The sequence below is a fragment of the Mustela putorius genome, unplaced genomic scaffold (genome assembly GCF_011764305.1).
Source record: "Mustela putorius furo isolate JIRA1106 unplaced genomic scaffold, ASM1176430v1.1 tig00000179_pilon_pilon_pilon, whole genome shotgun sequence".
Taxonomy (NCBI): domain Eukaryota; kingdom Metazoa; phylum Chordata; class Mammalia; order Carnivora; family Mustelidae; genus Mustela; species Mustela putorius.
This window is the reverse complement of record NW_025421305.1, coordinates 13,974,321-13,990,932: the sequence shown is the minus strand read 5'-3', so window position 1 is coordinate 13,990,932 and position 16,612 is coordinate 13,974,321. Positions and strand designations below refer to the sequence as shown.

Genomic DNA, 16,612 nt, shown 5'->3' with positions numbered 1-16,612 from the left:
AACTGGCGTCTAGCTTCCCTGAGGCATTTCCAACTTCAGAGTCACTATTTCTCTTTCAGTAACTAGATGTGTTTGGTATTACGGGGTACTGTAATTGCCAAGATACTAGCCTTCCTTCCAACTACTCAGGTGGGTAGTAAGCTATAGAAGTCCTTGTCTTGTGTCTTATTCTGTTTTTACTGGAATTGAAGCATTAAAATTTGCTTTTGAGACTTTCTCACATGTACACTATAGTGAATAATTTTGGAAATATTTTCACCATTTTTTATTAAAATGGAATATACATTATCATAACCACTTAGAACCCAATGAGCCCTGGTAAACAGATGCATATGTTCCTGAATTTATTATCTTGGGTTCCAAGTACCTTGTAGAAAATATCTATTCTGATAGAGACTTCTAATATTCTCCCAAATCCAGTGCTCCTCTCTTTCCAGACACATGGGAGGATTGTACTTTCCCACTGCCTTACGGTTGGGTAAGTAGTTTCTGCCATTGAATTGTGAGCCAAAGAAACATGTGCCGCATCGGGCACCTGGGTGGCTCAGTGGGTTAAACCTCTGCCTTCGGCTCAGGTCATGATCTCAGGGTCCTGGGATTGAGTCCCTGGTTGGGCTCTCTGCTTGGTGGGGAGCCTGCTTCCTGCTCTTTCTCTGCTTGCCTCTCTGCCTATTTGTGATCTCTGTCTGTCAGATAAATAAATAAAAATCTTTGAAAAAAAAAAAAAGAAACACGTATCACTTCAGGCTATGGCATTTACATGCTGGTGTGTGACCCTCTAGCCCCACCTACTCCTTCTGGGGGTGAGCCCTGAAGAGTCATGGAGAAACGGTGGCATCTCTCCATGTAATGACCACAGGGAGCAAAACTGATCTGCCAATCTTTATTGGGCATACAGTAAGAGTGACAAATAAACTTTTATATTTTTAAGTTACTGAAATTTCTGGGATTCTTTGTTAGTTCAACCTCACCTATTCTAACTACCATATGCGTCTTCACTAACATACACACATGATATCCTGTGGACAAATCTGGCATGCTGCGTATCTTTAAATTTTTTTTTTAAATTTTCTGTTCTTTTTTAACATCTTAATTTTATTTTTTATTTTTCATGTTCCAAGATTAATTGTTTATGCACCACACCCAGTGCTCCATGCAATACGTGTCCCTAATACCCACCACCAGGCTCACCCATCCCCCCCATCCCCCTCCCACCAAAGCTCTGTTTGTTTCTCAGAGTCCGCAGTCTCTTGCCTGTCGTCTCCCCCTCCGATTTTTGCCAATTCACTTTTCCTTTCCTTCTCCTAATGTCCTCCATGTTATTCCTTATGCTCCACAAGTGAGTGAAACCATAGGATAATTGACTCTCTCTGCTTGACTTATTTCACTCAGCATAATCTCCTCCAGTCCCATCCATGTTGATGCAAAAGTTGGGTATTCATCCTTTCTGATGGAGGTGTAATATTCCGTTGTATATATGAACCACATCCTCTTTGTCCATTCATCTGTTGAAGAGCATCTTGGCTTGTGGTAAATATCGATCTAACATAAATTTTACCAATTCCAGCATGTTTACAATTCAGCAGCATTAGGTCCATTCCCATTTTCCTGCAGCCATCGCTATCATCCATCTTAAGAACTCTTTCATCTTCCCAATCGGAAAATTGGTACCTGTTCAACAATAACTTCCATTCCTCCCTCTCTGCAGCTCCGCGTAATCACTATTCTACTTTCCATCTCTATGAATTTGCTTTTTCTAGGTACCTTATATAAGTGGATAACACAGTAGTTATCCTTTTGTACCTGGCTTATTTCACTTAGCATAACATCCTTAAAGTTCTCCCATGTTGTAGCATGTAGAAATCTCCTTCCTTTTTAAAGAAATGAATAATATTCTATTGTGTGTATGTAATATATTTGTTTACTTGGGTTATTCCCACCTTTCTTGGCTATTGTGAATAATGCTGCTATGAACATTGGTGTAAAAACACCTGTTTGCATCCTTACTTCAGTTTTTGGGGGGTATATACCCAGAAGGAGAATTGCTCATATGGCGATTCTATGTTTAACTTTTTTTGAGGAAGCACCCTACCCTTTTCCACAGTGGCTTCATAATTTTACATTTCCATGAGCAATGCATGGAGGTTTTCCACATCTTTGCCATATTCATTATTTTCCATTCTATTTTCTTTTTTTTTTAAAGATTTTATTTATTTACTTGACAGAGAGAGGCACAGCAAGCGAGGAAACACAGCAGAGGAATGGGAGAGGGAGAAGCAGGCTTCCCACCGAGCAGGGAGCCTGATGCAGGGCTCGATCCCAGGACCCCAGGATCATGACCTGAGCTGAAGACAGAGGCCCAATGACTGAGCCACCCAGGCACCCCTCCATTCTATTTTCAATGAATATTTTAAATAGTAGCCATCCTAATGTGTGTGAAGTGTTATCTTGTGGCTTTGATTTGCATTTTCCTAGTGATTACTTTTGTTGAACATTTTTTCTATGGCTCTTGGTATATTTCTTTTGGAGAAATGTTTATTCAAGTCCTTTGCCCATTTTTGGATCAGGTTGTTTATGTTTCTGTTGAGCTGTTGCTGCCTGTTTTTGTACATACAGTGTTTTTGGAACAGCCATTCATTTGTATATTTTTATAGGTGTCATTGTGCTGTAACAACAGAGTTGAGTAGTTGTGGTGGGAGCTGAGTAGCCTACGAAAGTTAAAACATTTACTGTGTGACCTTTTACAGAAAAGTATTGCCAAGTGTAGAACATCAGAGATTCTATTTCCACTTTCCCCAGGAAACCCGCAAGTGTACGCTCCTTGTCGCTCCTTTTTCATCCTCCCCACCCTTGACATCAAGACGTGAAACTTACTCCATTGGTTGAAGCTGTGAAGGGAGATCAAGTTTGGGAGTTGGGAAGGAGAACAGATATAGAAAGGACAATATTTCAAGGTCAGGAGGTGAAAACATGAAAGAGGGACTCCATAATGCTTAGTTTTTATATTAATATTTATTCATTACCTTTAATGTACTAGGGTGCTGCTAGATACTTTTCATGCATAATAGCATTTAGTTGTTAGAACATAGCTCTGAGATAGATGTTCTTATTAACCTTATTTTAAAAACAATGGCATTGGGGGATTTTTGCCCAAAGTTCCATTGTAAGTGACTGAGTCAGGATTTGAACTCAGCCCAGTCTAGCTCTAGCATCTCAGTCTAGCCTCTCCTTCACTATTGCTGAGCAGAAACAAAGTACATGTGGAAAAAGGGAGCCAACTAAGTAGGTTGGAGAAGAGGCTGTGTTCTGGAAAATGGATGTAGGGAAGGTAAATGTTATATAGATTTAAACTGAATTTCAGGTGGCCTCAAGTGCCAGACTGTGGATTTTGGACTTATTGTGAGATCTTCGGGCAGCTTACGTGACAGAAATCAATCTGGAGTTGTCAAGAGTTGAAACCATGAGGTGAGGTAAGGCAGAGGGAAGGCTTGCCAGGCTATTGTAGTATAATCTAGCACAATGAATATGGCTTCAACTACGATGCTATAAATTTTTAAGTGGATAATAAAAAGTCATAAATCTGTTTTCTTAGAGTAATGACCCTTAAAGGTATTTCTAGGCTAATTTCAGAGGAGAATATAGGTCTCCCCTCTCCTCTTTGTCCTTGGATGGAGTTTTCATCTACCATGGAGAATGCTGAGAGAGATGTCATAATAAAATTGGGAAGTGGAGCATAGTGTGGCCCTGAAGCACCTTTGCTTCTGACTGTAGTCATTTGTGCCTTTCTTAAGGCTTGTGGGAACTTTGTTAATTTATGCAACAACTGAGAACTTTAATTTGATCTCCTTTTAGTTACTATTAAATTACAATCTTTCTTTATTCTATATGACAGATAGGACTCTGTCGTACTTCTATTAGTTTTGCCAGATAAACAGAAGAGGTCTTAATTTATTCTGAAGGGGTCTATAGCAGGAATAAGTCAAACTGTTGTTACCACAAATGCATATTTGGGAATTGGAGGACTGTCTATGTTCAGAGAGCTTCTGGTGTTATGAAAGGTCCAGGAACAAGGTAAACATTTAAAGGAAGTTTAATGAAGAACCTATAATAATTGTACCTAGCTTTGGCTTTATCAAGATTTGGTTTAAAATATAATATTCACAACACAGTCAGTTCTCATGATTCATAATAGTTACATTCCATAAAGTGTCTGTGAACACAGAGTTAGCAAATAATGAACCATTGCTGTTGGGGAATTGGAGGAGAAGTTCCTACGAGCCTCTGGACACAATATTTTCATTAACAGATCAATACATAAACTTGTGGTATGTGTGTGTCTGTTTAAAGGCATCATATTTAAAACAGATTGTTGATTCCTGAACATTGAACTATGGCCGGCATTGTAACTCATGCCTGAATGAAGCTTCTCTAACACACGTTTTCTGCATAAGGCACATCATAGCCTTCTGTGCTTAGGAACACTAGACAGCGCTTCAGCACCCCAATGACTGGGAGCCCTTTTCACCCCCAAATGTGCAAGTATGACACTAACTACACAATAGAAAGGACACTATTTCCCGTATGGGAGCTGGAATAAGAAGGTGGAGCACCAGCTTGTTTGACCTTGGCTGGGAACAGGTGCACCAAGTGATTTGAAATTTTTGCCATTCTGCACATTTTCCTAAGTGATCACAAAGGCTCCACAAATATTGATTTTGGGGATTACAAGTAAATTTTAGTAAGTAGGTCAATTTGTAACCATGGAGTCCACGAATAATGAAGATCGATTATATGTGATCAGTGAATGACATTATTTTTATAACCAAAGTTCAGTTTCGTTAATTATGTGGTAACCCATGCTTAGTTAAGCCTTGTCTGGGGAAATCCTTGATCCCCCACAGTTCTGCTCTGATTTGCAGGGAGAAAGCATAGGGACGTAGCAACAGCTGGACCAGGTGCTTGCAAATCTAAACCCTGCATGACAGAGAAGACTCTTTCACCAGCGCAGGTGTGCAAACATCAGCAGAGTGACCACCAACTCACATACTCACCCTAGCTAGTGAGAACTCACAACAGACAATCTCCTTCTGCCTCTTGCACATCACTTACCTCAGGCATGTGAAGCACAGAGTGTTTTAATCTTGGGACAGGACTTCTGCCCCAGGAGAGTCAAAAACAACAAGGAATTGCCAAAGCTAACCTTGCATGTCTCCCAAGACAGGAGTATCCATCAAACAGCAAAGGAAGATGGTGTTTGATGCAGCCAGGGAATTAAACCCAGGCACAGAGAGGCCAGGAAGTATAATCTGGGTCCTGTTTACAAGTCTTGGTGAATTAAATTCATAGGTGAAAGCCATGATTCAGCAGGTTAATTATAAAGTTTGATTCAACTCTGAAAGCTATCCAGACTGCCTCCATTTGAATAGTGAGATCATTGGGGTCATTTCAAACGTTGGAAGTAACTCTTCAATGAGGAACTCAGTCCCCCAAACTCTTAGGTCCAAGATGTCCTGGTGCTAGCTCATTGTCTTGTTCAACAACATGGAGAGAATTCCAGGTCTCACCTCAGACCTCCCGCATTCCCCTGGCACCCAGGGGCCCAATAGCAGTGGTGACTCCCCTACCTACCTCCACTTTTCCCAGCTCAGACCTGTCCTCTGTTGCAGGCCCTGTGCTTCCAGACCATTGGGAGGCAGCCTCCTCACTGATGGGTCCCTGCAGGGAAGGCCCAGACTCCTCAGGCCTTATCCTCGTCCTCTTCCATGCTGCCCTAAATCTTGAGTCAAGTTCAGTAGCACATCCTATCATTAGAAGCTCTGGAGAATTAGAAGTGACAGCAGAAAACAAGGCAGGAGGTACTTCCACAGAAGCAGCAACTGATTTGAGGTACTGTGGATAGGACCTGGAGCATGGTGAGCAAGATAGGGGCATTTAGGGTTGGAGCTAAAGGATCCTCTTGGAGTATTAGAATGTTTATGCCCAGCGCAATAATTGGTGCCCATAATGGTAGTTCCGCCATTCTGAATGTGTCAAATTATGTTCGGATACACTACCAAAAAGACATAGAAGTAAAGGATTTTAGTAAAGATGGTCATAAGAATGGTGAAAATACAGTAAGCCTTGGCACTTTTGGAGAAAGCTTATCCGCATAATTCAGTTCTCTGCAACACTTTATTTCTGGAAGATGCTAAGGTAAACGAGACAATCAATTTTGGATGAATTGCTTGGCTCACCACCTTCCTGGTACATACATATTTCTATTCTAGGTAGAAAGAATGAAAACCAAGTTTCTCCAGTGAGAGAACCAGCATGAAGGGGCATGGCAGAGTCTCTTGGTTAGTGCCCCAATAGCCAGGTCCCACCATTTTCTTCCAGGATGCTGAGGCCACCATCCTAGAAAATGTCAAATTTCTGGTCTCCCTTGCAGCTAAGGGTGGGCATGTGACTGACATATGGCTAATGAGATGCAAGGGAAAGTCAGCTGGGAAGCTTCTGGAAAAAGGATTCCTCCTGGATTTAAAAAAAAAAATTGAACAATACAGAGACATATCGGGAAAGTTCTCTGACAGCCCAGGTGCTTCCAGCCCCCCTCCTCTCTTGCCTTTGCACTGAGTTGTGATTAAGTTCCCTCCCTATAGCCCTCTTGCTATCACAAAGGGACTTACCACCCAAGCATCAAAAATGCAGGTGGGAGAGATAAGTCCTGATCCTTGAGGACACATCGAGTCCTTGAGCCAAGGCACTGCCTTTATTCAGATTTCTTGTTAGGTGAATGAATTAAAACTGAAGAGTTATTCTGGATATTCTGCTATGTGTATCTGTAGACTGATCAGGCGAAGAAGGACTTCCTTTTAAGGTTGCGTTCTGGGTTTGATCCTTAAAAATGTACATTTTACATTTGAAAAGTAAAGAAACTGAAGGGCAAAGTTGCAGAAAAAAATCATGTATGTAGACTGGTTACAGCAAGTTAATGAGGCCAGGGCTGGGGCTGATTTTTTGTCCTTTCTTTCTTTTTTTTTAATGAAGATTCTACATTTTTATTTTATTTTTTATTTAAATTTTTTTTTTAATTTTTAAAATTTCTTTTCAGCTTAACAGTATTCATAGTTTTTGTACCACACCCAGTGCTCCATGCAATACATGCCCTCCCTAATACCCACCACCTTGTTACTTCAACCTCCCACACCCTGCCCCTTCAAGACCCTCAGGTTGTTTTTCAGAGTCCATAGTCTCTCATGGGACTTTTTTTCCTTTTAAAGATTTTATTTATTTGAGAGAGAGGGAGAGAGAGCGCAAGAACACAAGCAGTGGGGGAGAAGGAGAAGCAGGTTCCCCCTGACCAGAGAGCTCAATTCTAGGACTCAGGGATCAAGACCTCAGCTGAGGGCAGGTGCATAACTGACTGAGCCACCCAGGCACCCCTGAGGCTGATATTTTTGGGCAGTTTGGTTGGTGTTTCCATTTTGTGGTTACCCGCTGAACCCTTAATGCTCTCAACAGCAGCAACAATAGTCCTCCCCCCCCCCAACAATGGTGATAGCTAACATTTTACTGAGGGCTCCCTCCCTCTCGCCGCCCTGCACCATGGTGATAGCTGACATTTTACTGAGAGCTTCCACTGGGTACTGACACTGTTGTAGGACGTTTCCACTTAAGAACTTACTAATTCTGCTGGGAACCTATCAGGTCTCCCATGGTCCCCAGCTCCTGGTGTTCACGTCCTGGTGTCCTCACTCCTCCCACGGTACCAGAGTTGCTTTGTGTAACAAACAGCCTCGGGCAGAAGGGCTGGTGTATCCCTGCTGAGATTAGATGATTAAAGGCAGCTTCCTTCCTGGAGAAGAACTGAGGACTCCACCAGACTGCTTCTTGGTATTTTTGTGGACATGAATTATTTGATCACTTGGGTGGGGCGGTCCTCAGTGTGGAGGAAGGGGTATAAATCCATCATCATCTCTGTAAGAAAAATATACTCCCTTGCCTATGGTGGGTGGGCAGAATCACCTTTCTACCTCAAGGATGCTGTGTACACAGGCTCAGCCCGCTTTGAGTCACTCTCTTATTAAATCGGTGACTTCAGAGGCTAGTGCAGATCCAAAGCCCAAGCTCAGCAGCTCTCTCCAATATTTGGTGCCTATCAAGGATTTGGACTTGTGTAGAGGACAAAGAATATTTGTTAAAAATAGGGATTATACCTCTGGGAGGGATTTATTTTTGTCACAGATTGGTTCTTGCTCTAAGCAGTGGGTTAACTTAGAGTTCATATTCTTTTCAAATTTGTGTTAATTAATTCTCCCTCCCATGACCTCTGACTGTGTTAGAATGAAAGCTCCTGACAGGTCGAGGTCCTGGAGGAGATGTCAGACATTAGGAGAAACAGAATATTCATTCTAGAGGCAAGGCTCATGGACACTCCCATTTACTGAATAGAAGTGAGGCACAAAATTAAAAATTCCCTTTGTAGTGATAAAAATTGTATCATTTTATAGCTCTTTGAATTGTTCAGAATACCTCTGCATACATTGTTTCTTTTCACTCCCACAGTGTACTTATTCTGTAACAGCTGAGGAAAGTGACTCAGAGGTCAATTCGTTTGTTAAGGTCATACAACAATTATAGCTTGTTTATTTGGTGCTTACTGTGTCTATTTACTATTCTAAGCATTTTACAGATATCAACTCATTTAATCCTAACGACAACCCTATGAGGAGGGTTTTTGTTTTTAGCTTCATTTTTATGAATAAGGATGTAAGGCCCAGAAAGGTTAATTCACTTGGCTAAGTTCACACGGCTAGAAAGAAACTGATGCAGAATTTGGACTCTGTTGTCTGACCCATGAGGGCTGCCTATCTCCACATCTCTGCACGCTACCAGGCCGTGCTGCTAATCTTTGGGCTTTACCTTGTTAACTAGCAATATAGGCTAGAATCTGAAGCCAACTTCGCTTTTGCAACTCTAATATTCATTTCTTTGCTCAAGATGGTAGTCATCTTGTTATAGTACCAAATATATAATTTCATATCAGATGTCCACCTTTTGTTTTAGAAAACTGTTAACTTATAAATATAGACCATCTTTTCTTCTTGTAAACATAGCCTATCTTTTCTGCTAGGTGGCCTGCAATGTTTGATGGAAAGACCTTCAAATGATAGCACCAGGAACCATTCCATAAACCTTGAGAAATCTATCTGTCTGATTGTTACTTCTGATTCCTGAGCATCCCACATGGACCACAGGGCAGCTCTAAAGGTACCAAGTCACATCTGCATGTGGGTACCGGCCCTTCCACCCTCTACCTTACACATAAATGGAAATCAGGCAGTGCCTTCCCTGGGTTGCTTTCCCCAGACCCCAACCTGAAATTAGCTCTCAAGGCCTTGTTCCTCTGAGAGTGAGACCTGAGATCTGGGAGCAGCCCCAATATTTGTTACCATTGTGCATGAATCAACAATTTCAGTGTGACTTACAGGAGGCAGCATGGTGCGGGCATACAGTGTGGGCTGAGGGTCAGGGTTTTTATCTCTCCTTTACAATTTTCTCTCCTCCTCCTTGACCTTATGCCTATGTAGTAGAGACAGTGGCTAATATAACTTGTACCTGTTTCTCCCACCAGACATCAAAGGGCCTCCTGCCATCAAAGACACCAGCTGTTTTGACATCCTGGAGGGAGGTTGGTGTGGGGCAAGTGGCTGGAAGATGTTTGCATTTGTACAGAAAGAATCAGCCTACCTTCTACCTTGCACACATAGTACCTGAGGGCTTACTTTGGAGAACTTTCCATTATCCTGTTACGTTAACAACAGTTCTGTCAACTAGTTCTATTATTATCCTAAAAGATCTTAGGAGGTTCAGGACTTGTCCAGAGGGTGACACCAGGATTCAAATCCAGGTCTTTTTTACCTTAACTCCAGTGCTCTTTTAATGCCACACTGCTCTGCCCATTATCTCTTTCAAGAACCTTTTTATTTTTGGAAATATTTTATTGCTTATTTTTGCGAGAGAAACAGAGAGAGCATGAGCATATGAGCGGCATTTAGAGGCAGAGGGAGAAGGAGAAGCAGGCTCCCTGCTGAGCAGAGACCCTGAAATGGGGCTCAATCCCAGGACGTGGGAATCAGGACCTGAGCAGAAGGCAGATGCTTAACCAACTGAGCCCCCCAGGCACTTTCAAGAACTTTTTAGAACATGATAAAGAATGTTCTTATAGAATATCCAACCACTAACTTTGAGTTACCCAATAATTAGGGGCTGACTAAGAATACTACTACTACTACTACTACTACTACTACTACTACTAGCAGCTAATAGTTATTGAATGCTTACTATGTGTCAGGCTCTGCTGAGAACTTCGTGTGCATCAAATCTCATTTAAGTCTTAAGACAAAAACCCTGCAAAGCTTTGCTCCTCAAAATGTGGTCCACAGACCAGCCGCGTGGGCATTAGTAGAACTGGTGAGAAATGTAACCTTTAGGCCCTGCTTCAGATCCCCTGAATCAGAGCCTGCCTTTTATTGAGATCCTAGGCGATTTGTGTGATCATGGATGTCTGAGATGATGCTCTCTGAGGAACTGCCCTAACCTATTTTATGGGGGAGAAAATTAAGGCTTGGCGAGATTTCAGGAGCTTAGATACCCATTCAGGCAGTTCATTCAAACCAGGCCGCCTGCGTGCAAAGCCTTGCACATTACAAATGACTACTTTCCATATTTGAGCCTCAGCCTGCATGCCTTTCTCACAGGTATAAAGGTGACTGAGGGTTTTGGTGTCATTGCATGAAATGCAAGAGTCAATTATCATATGGTTTCACTTATTTGTGGAGCATAACAAATAGCATGGAGGACATGGGGAGTTAGAGAGGAGAAGGGAGTTGGGGGAAATTGGAAGGGGAGGCGAACCATGAGAGACTATGGACTCTGAAAAACAATCTGAGGGGTTTGAAGTGGCAGGGGTGGGGTGGGAGGTCAGCGTACCAGGTAGTGGGTATTACAGAGGGCACGGATTGCATGGAGCACTGGGTGTGGTGAAAAAATAATGAATACTGTTATTCTGAAAATAAAAAAAAATTTAAAAAAATTTTAAAAAGTTAAAAAAAAAAAGATAATCATGCAAAGCAGAGCAGGCTGATCATCTCGCCCACAGTGGAAAGACCACTTGGGTTATTTTCTGTAAAACGGTGTTCAGATGCCCACTTGGCATTCTGAGACTCTCCACCATGATGCCTGCAAAGCACTTAGCCAGAGTTCAACAAATGGTGATTATATTTTAGGAGTGTAATGATTAAAAACTCATGGTTGAAGACTAACAAGTGTTGTTGCAGAAAATCTGAGGTGACCCAGGAAACTCAAACCCCGCACGGGAGAGCAGGGAAAGTTTAGCTTTATTAACGCTAGCGGGCTCACCGGGATTTCTTCTCAAAGACTGAGCACCCGACAGGGTTAGGAGTGAGTTTTTGTGGTTATGGCTAATGGTGGATGATAACAGGGTGTTTTCCTGATGTCTCAGGGCCCGGAGTCTTTCCCAGTCTCTCAAGGCCAAATGGCCCCTTCCTGTGGAAGCACAATCTCTGTGGAGGTGGCTCAGGGGAGCACTGACTCTCTTTCTTTTCTTATTCAAACAGGACCAGGCCTCTGGTCTTTCTCTTCTGTCTCAGCAGGAGCACTGACTTGTTATCTTATCTTAGTCAAATGGAACATTTGGTCTGCTCTTGACCTTAGCAGGTGCAGACGGGAGCCAGAGTCTCTCTCAGTGTTTCTTTACAACTTCGCAAGCGAAGTAGGACTTCCACTTGTTTGGAAGAACAAGGTGGCACCCCCTACCCCCATTCCTGTAGCAAGAAACCTAAAAGTGAGATAAGCAGGAACAGAAATATTTTTTCTATCCAGAGGCTTTGGGCTTTTTCTTTTTCCTTCCTACTTGCTTAATAGGGAGGAAGCTGGACCATGAGCAAATGTCCATTTCTTTCTCTCTCTCTCTTTTTTAACATCTTAATTTTATTTTATTTTTTTTTTAATGTTCCAAGATTCAGTGTTTATGCACCACACCCCGTGCTCCATGCAATAGGTGCACCCACCACCAGGCTCACCCAATCCCCCGCCCCACTCCCCTCCAAAACCCTCGGTTTGTTTCTCAGAGTCCACAGTCTCTCATGGTTTGTCTCCCCTTCTGATTTCTCCCAGTTCACTACTATTTCTTTATTATCTAGCAATAGCTCCTGGCTATGGATGTGATTCTAAAAGTATTTCAGCCCGTGAATGAATGCCCCATTGTTGGTATTACTGCACCGCAGGGCCCTTTTCCTTTCTCACCAGAGGAGTCATCATGGGCCTTTCTGAAGTAGTTTACACCAAGAGGTCACACATGGGCTTGGCAGCCAGGGATCCCGTCCTTTGGAACTTTGCTGTGTCACAGTTGTGGTCTGACCTCTGGCTGATGGGCTCCTGGTTCATCTTCCCACTGTTTGCACCCTTCCCCCTCTGCTCTTGGGTTGCAGGGGGAACATCTCTTTTGGAGAGTGACCAGTGCCTTTTTTTTTCACTGACCGCCTTTGCACTGCGGTGCTTCTAAGTTGAAGCTTCTGTTCCCATGGTTCCCATTTCCACAGGGAGGTAGAGGGTGGTGGCTAATGCTCCCCGGTGTCTGGTGACAGACTGCCTGCATTCAGATTGTGGATCTGCACCGTTTTTGTGCCTCATTTCCTTTGTCGACAGGGAAGAGTAAAAATACCTACCAGCTTCCTTGTGGGAGGGGAATCCCCTTCCCCTCAGGGTTGTGGGAATTTAGACAGATTTCAAACAGTGCTTATATAGTAAGTATTCAGTAATGGCTCTTGTTATCTTTTTTGTTTTCCCCACGAAATCTGTGACCAGGACAGTTTTTTCCCACTTAGCTGATGAACACACTGGGGTCACCCAAGTACAGTTTCATAATCCCTTGTACCAAAAAAAGTAAAAAAAAAAAAAAACAAAACAAAAACCCCAAAAAACTGAAACAAGAGACTTTTCTTTTTTAAGTAATTCATTGGGTAGTAAAACCTGACCAGAACTGACATAATAGCATCTATGATCTTTATGTATTTCACCTAGTATAAATATGGATGTTTCACTGAAACAGTAATGTGTTAGGTTTAGGGAGTGGCTATGTACTCTGCTGGGGAGCTGATGAAATTTTGAGACTCAGATTACTTGCCTGAAAAACATTGTGATACCCTTGTGATTGGGTTGCTAGGGGATTAGATCAAGGAATGTATGTTTATCGAGAAGACTGGCCATCCTGTTCTCTTCTCAGATGGAGAATCTAGAGTCAAGACTTCTGGGACGAATATAGTAGGGACCCCAGAATGAGCCATTTAATGAGTCTCTTGAGGATATGATTGAAATGTAGGTGCAGTTCTTGATGCTGTAGGCTCTGGGGTAAGCAGGGAATGAGCCAAACTCTACCCTGCCCACCGATGCCTTACTGGGACCAAGGGAGTCAGAGTGACTCTATTGATAATTACAAGGCAGCAAGGGCAGCTGTCCACGCTGAGCCAAGTTTGGATGCTACTGCCCATCACCCCAGGCCTTCCCCCCCACCCCCGACTGCATGCGTCTGTTCTCACAAACCTGGCTCTGCTGGAACCTCTGCCTCTTGTCTTCTCCCCACCCCAGCCACTGGGCACACAGGTTGTCCTTCCATTTCATGAACTCTGACTTCAGTCCTGGCTCCATGGACATTTGTAAGCCCCTCTGGCTGGAACATTCCTCTCCCAGATCTTCCTGTGGTGAACTCATCATCTAAGTCTTAGGTCTGTTGTCACCTCCTCAGAGAGAGAACCTGGCCACCCTACCTCACTAAATGGCACCTTGTTTCTCATCATTCTTTGTCTTACAGTCCTGGGCTCCCTCTTTTCTTCTGAGCACTTACCCATTATCTGATGTTATCTGATCTATTGGTTTATCTTTTCATTCTCTTTCTTCCTGCATAGGAATGCAAGTCCCTTAAGTATGGTGCTTTGCCAGTCTTGTTCATTATTGTGTTCCCAGGCTATAGAGCTGTGCCTGGCACATACATTTATTGACAACTAAATGAATCAATGAGTGGGAAATCGTAAGGGCAACTCAGCCTGGAAGGCCCTGTGTCTACTTTATACAGTGATATCTGGAGAGCCAGAGAGCCAGAGTCTACCCCCTCCTCCAGACTGTTTTGAGGAACATGGAAATATTGCTGGTATTATGGAAAGTTAACCACAGGCGACTCCAGCCTGAACGATTGAGGCTCAAGGAGACCTGTGAGGCAGAACACAATATCCTGTAGAACAATTTCTCATAGTGGGGGTTGGGGATAGAGTATGGAGTGGGTCTGGGATTTTGGGTGGTAGGTTTGTGGGAATTCAGCTATACTTGTAAAATGTTGCTCCCTTGTAAGAAAAAGAATCTCAAGCAAATATAGTGAAGTGTTGATTTGATAAACCTGGGTAGAGGATGCATAGATATTTGGTATAGGATTCCTTATGATTTTATCATTGTTTAAAATATTTTATAATAAAACTTATAAAACATATTTTTATTAGGTAAGATACAGGGAGTTAGATTTCTCTATGGATAAGGGTGGTTTTACAGAGAGGTGGATGGAATTCATAGATGGAAACTTACCAAAAAGAAGTGATTGGGGGAGAGAAATCAGGACCTTTGGGGTAGGGCGTGCAAGTTAGGATCCTCTTAGGAAGGGCTGATTTCCTTGGGGACTTTCCCTCTAGTCTCTGGAAACAACTAGTGAGAATTAACCTCTCCCTCCCCCCCATATTATAATTCCCTTTTGGGGCGCCTGGGTGGCTCAGTGGGGTAAGCCTCTGCCTTCGGCTCAGGTCATGATCTCAGGGTCCTGGGATCGAGCCCCGCATCGGGCTCTCTGCTCAGCGGGGAGCCTGCTTTCCTCTTTCTCTCTCTGCCTGCCTCTCTGCCTGCTTGTGATCTCTGTCTGTCAAATAAATAAATAAAATCTTAAAAAAAATTAAAAAAAAAATTTGTCCTAACCCTTTAGTGGAGAAGTTAATGTAGTAGAGTCTGTTATGGCATTCTGGGGAGATGAAAGATGGGGTAGTAAAGAGACAAGGGAATCTTTTTCCCCTTCTCCCTTGTATCTTGAAGAGGAAGCTTCATTATATCAGGTAGATACAGTTGGGATTTCCGTGTGTGGCCCCTGGGACTCAGTAATTGCCCATGGGGAGCTGGGAGGAATGGGAGAGGAGTCATGGGGAGATGAGGAATGGGAAGACTGCTCCTGAGTGGCCACTTAAGAGCTGTGTAAAGCTGTATGCTTGTCCCCATATGTTAGTGAGATGTAGAATGTGACCAGTAAAGGGAAGTGGGCACCTGAGTTGTATATGAATAATAGAATGTCCAACAGAATGTAAAACTCTTGGAATTTGGGTGAAGCCCAAATCTAGAAGAGGATGTAAGAAGTGTCCTTACATTCTAAAGACAAGTAAAGGACACATCTAAGCCAGTCTTATGAAGAGATGACAAATACGATCCAGCAGGTATCACCCTGCTTCACCTATTTTTGTTAATAAAAAAAGAAAAGATATTTGAAAGTATTTTTTTGAAAGAAATCTGAACAAATGAGAACTCTTTGGCTTTTTTCCCAGCATGTTCCCAGTACCTCTCCCCTTCCCAAGAAGATGGCTATAGAGACTGGCAGTGCCCATGGAAGGGGGTGCTGGTCTCTTAGTGCTGGCAGAGGCCTGATGGATAGTGTTACCACTGGGACAGGGCATGGAGAAAGAGGTCTGGGAAATCTCATGTGTCCCTGGAAGTCAAGAGTAAGACTAATGTCCACCTCCTGCCTAGAGAGTTCTGAAGCAGTAAGGCTGTCTGAAGCAAACCACAGAGGTAGAGAATTGGGGGAGGGCACTGCCTCTGGGCCAATCCATCATGATGTGTGAGTTCCTGTGGCCATTACCAGTAGAAGTTAACAGGACACCAGCCATCCTCAAGGGATCCTCCCCCAAAGGCCACCTGCAATGGGAAGGAGACAGCAGCAGCTAGAGGCCGATGCTGGATTGCCGAGGACAGGAGATGGGGGAGATTGAAAGAGGCTGTCCAGATTGCCCTGTGCAGATTGCCCAGGGCCCAGGTCAGAGAACTGGACAATGCTAAGTTCAACACAGCTGGCAGGGAGGCTCCGAAGAACGGGCCCCTATATTACTTGAGTGTTTGATGTCATGCTCCAGTGATCTCAGGGGGGATCTTCTGTGGTTTGCTCCCTGCCCTACCCCAACCCCCAGCCTCTCTGAGTCTGTAGTTGAAAAAGATGGAAAACAAAAGGTGGAAAAAGCATTAAGAGAACAGACCATGTACTCTGGTACCTATGGCAGGTGTTTGACCATGGGCCAGAACTGGATTAGGGAGAAGGAAGTAATTGTAAATAAGATAGGATATTGCTGTTTTGATATGATTCTACTGAAATTTTTTTAAGATTTTCTTTATTTATTTGACAGATCACAAGTAGGCAGAGAAACAGGCAGAGAGAGAGGGGGAAACAGGCTCCCTGCTGAGCAGAAAGCCTGATGTGGGGCTCAATCCCAGGACCCTGGGACCATGACCTGAGCCGAAGGCAGAGGCTTTACCCACT

At 43.2% G+C, this 16,612-nt stretch overlaps 1 long non-coding RNA gene across 2 annotated transcripts in view; it reads left to right on the top strand.

Annotated features, from left to right (window-relative positions):
* The window catches only part of LOC101687346, a 178,542-nt gene that overhangs the window by 151,412 nt on the left and 10,518 nt on the right, over positions 1-16,612 (top strand). The window contains exon 4 of one of the 2 annotated variants that reach the window (XR_001180633.2): positions 9,113-9,249. The exons of the other annotated variant lie outside the window; for it this stretch is intronic. This is a non-coding gene — a long non-coding RNA (uncharacterized LOC101687346). The remainder of the gene's footprint in view (positions 1-9,112; positions 9,250-16,612) is intronic. 2 annotated transcript variants of the gene reach the window in all.